Source organism: Copadichromis virginalis, linkage group LG12, assembly GCF_057382275.1.
Source record: "Copadichromis virginalis isolate Kocher_CV1m ecotype Utaka linkage group LG12, C_Virginalis_male_GT1.1, whole genome shotgun sequence".
Classification (NCBI taxonomy): Eukaryota; Metazoa; Chordata; class Actinopteri; order Cichliformes; family Cichlidae; genus Copadichromis; species Copadichromis virginalis.
Genome location: NC_140629.1, coordinates 35,295,516 through 35,299,043, shown reverse-complemented (window position 1 = coordinate 35,299,043; position 3,528 = coordinate 35,295,516).

The following is a 3,528-nucleotide window of genomic DNA, read 5'->3' as shown; positions in this document are numbered from 1 at the left end:
GCCAGCATAAAAAGGATTTGTTTGACTACACTCACTGGATTCACCAATATTCAGAATGTTAAAACCTAAGAACAGTGAACCAGCTTTTGAGTATGGTGGTGGTAGCTTCATGTTCTTCTGCTAGTGATACTGATACTTTATTTAAAATGTCCAGAAGAACAATGAGCCCAACACAAATCAAAACGGGTTTGGAATGGATGAATGTGCGGATTAGAGAAAATCTAAAATAAATTCAGACATACACCTGGTTTATTAAAGATATATGTCGTGTAATCATTCCACCCTGGGGGAAAAAACAGTTAAAAGAAATCATTAAAAGTCCCAAATTACATGTCATGTGTATGGAAACAGACATCTTGCTCTGGGGTCAGCTATAGACAATCCACGTAAGAAGTCTGAGATTAATTTTTGATGGTGACATTTTAAACATCTTTTATTTTGCTCTGATTAGTAGATACACTGTATCAACAAAAGCACTGTGTCTCTTGATTTATAATTTAATCTGAAGTATCTCATCTGTCTCTTAATCTTTCACTTCACATGTTTTCGGTTTCCTTTCTTTCATGAGTGTATAAGGTTGGGCACATAGCCATACAGTCTGCTTTTATAAACATTTGTAAAACAATGGGTCATTTTAAAGAGTTCACTAAATTTGACCATGGGATGCCACAGTTGGAACAAGTCAGTTCATGAAATTTCTTCCTTCTAGATATCCATGATCAAATGTGTTATCAGTAGAGGTGGGAATCACCATACATCCCACGATACGATATTATCACAATACTTAACGCACAATACAATATTATTGCAATTTTTAAAAATATTTTGCGATATTCAGATTCTGTACATAAAGTTAAACTTTATTAATATTCATTTTATCTAATAACAAAGTCTCACACTCAGTCTTTCTCTCATTTCAGTCAGTTTTATTGTTGACAAACTGAACGGTTTATATTACAGTCTAGTCCAACTTAACTGAATGCAACCATCTGGCACAATTATAGCTATTATGAACTATGCAATTTATGAAACCTTCTTCAGCAACTGAAGAATTTGAAAGTAAATTAAAACAAAATATAATTTTACATTAAATAAAAAAGTTTTAAACGTAATTAAAATAAAACATGTCTTAAATTAAAATAAGTAAACTGTCATGTTTATTGCTGCCATAAAAAAAGTTAAACACATTTGGACAGTGTCAGGATTCTTGCTCAGAAAAAGGAGCTGATCACCATGCTCTGAAGTCAGAGCACGTTCCAGTCCACAAAAACTTTTTTGCAACAAAATATCGATTTCTGCTGTCCCTGTATCGATACATTATTAGCAAACAAAATATCACGATACTACACAGTATCGATTTTTTCCCCCACCCCTAGTTATCAGTGAGCATTGGAAGTGTTTGGCAGCCACAGCAAAGGGCAGACCACGCAAAGTTAGCGCTGGGGTTCGTAGTGTCACCGATGCTCAGCTGGCTCAGTAACTGCAGATTTCCAAACTACTTTTGCATTAACATCAGTACAAAGACTGTGCATCAGGAGCTTCATGGCATGGGTTTCCATGGCTGAGCAGGTTCTGTAGGAGTAATGCATAGATGGCCCAGTCCTTTTGTCTATATAGTGCAATTAAATGTAACCAAGCAAGATGCACGGGTGTTACTTCACCGTCCTGTTCAGATGTAATCACTTCTGGCTTCAAGAATGAGGCAGTTCATACTGCAGTAGGCGTCTTTTGCTATCACTCACTCACACACACACACAATCAAAAGGTGATAACACAGCCAACCATGTTATCACAGCTGGTAATTCTTTTTAAAAGATAAACTTATGTCAAACAAAAGCTGAAATGAATGAAAACACCACTTACACTCACTTAGAGTGGGTGTAAATATTTGCTATGGTGTCTCTTAATATAGTCAAGTGTGAATTTGTTTGCCCTCTGCCAAAACCTGAAAGCTGAATATGACAGCTAGTCAATCCTGTCACAGCCACGATGCAAAGTACCGCACAGCCCACTTTCTGATATCACTCTCCCTCTGTGCTCAGTCTGTTCTGTATAAGCAGAGCTGGCGTGAAGCCTCCTGACAGGCTGTGTGAATCGTTTTCAGTCTTGGCATCCTGATTATCACTTCGAGCTTCTGAGGAAAAACAACGGTTTGGATGAAAAAACAGAGCCGGAGGAGAGAAACACATGTAACAGAGGACAGCTGAGGACTGACTGAATGTAGGCAAGGACACGATCCAAAATCACTGGAATCACCTTTTGCTACCACAGTGTTAATGAGCTTCATAAAGATAATGGCAACAATTTAATTTAGCACTTTTTTAGTACTTTAGTCATTTGTGTCTGAGAACGGTGTAAATGTTAATCTAGAAAAAGGCCGCAGTAGACGAACCTCCAGTAATAATTAATGACTCCTGATTAGCACTGACATTGGGTTTTTGTTAAATTAGCCCTTTATTAGACAGGAAACTATTTATGGTAACTTGATTTTCAATATAGCAAGTAAAGAAAAAAAAAAGACAGAAAAAAAGTCATATCATCATCCGATAACCTTCCAATTTATTAGTATTTGTGAATGTGTGAAGTTTAACTTTCTAAAAAAATAAATAAATCTAGTTTTTACATTGTGACATTTCTTACTTTATGCATTACAACATTTACTCTTTGTTAGTACTCTTTTACTTTAGTCTACTACATTTTTCTTCATGTGATATCGTACCTAAATACCTTACACTCACAACAGTCTAGTTAGTATAGCTCACCTGTTAAGTAACTATGCCCACTTACAAGAGGTACGGATATTTTTGTCACAGTATTATAGGATTTAAACACTAGAATAAAAAACACGTTCTTTCATTCAATAAACTATGTTATATGCAATAAAAACTATATTTAATTACATTTAGCAAACATTTGATGAATATTTGGCAAAATATTTATCTGGAAACTTGTTGTGTTTCCAGATGTTGTTCTCTGACAAAACACACTGAGAACCATGTATGTGAAAGAGAATTTGGAGTGAGAAGCAGTGGTCGAGGTATATAACAGGGTATTCAACTAACCTTGATTTAAAGTTACAAAATATGAGACTTACATTTTCATATATTTAATGCACACTAACTGCAGTTTTGATTTACAGTACAGTATTTACAGTATTTGGATGTATAGAATATGAATATGTGTATGTATGTATAGAATATGCTGTGAAAACTGAGCAACTTCAAACTTGGTTTGAATGACCTCTTTGAGTTTGATGTAAATATACTTATCTAAAGTCTTTAGGAAAAAAACACATGAAAAACAAAAGCTCATAATAATGATAATCTTACTGTAATTTAATAATATATAATAATCTTACTGAATCAATTAACCTCAGTTTATTATCTGACCTATACTTTTTGTTATACATTCACAGCAGTAAGCTTTTACAAGCCTTACAATAGGTTAAAGCTTAGGTTTACTTTAAAAATGAAGATAAACTGATGCTTAACCAGTCAGAAGATAAATAATTGAAACCCAGTCCAACCA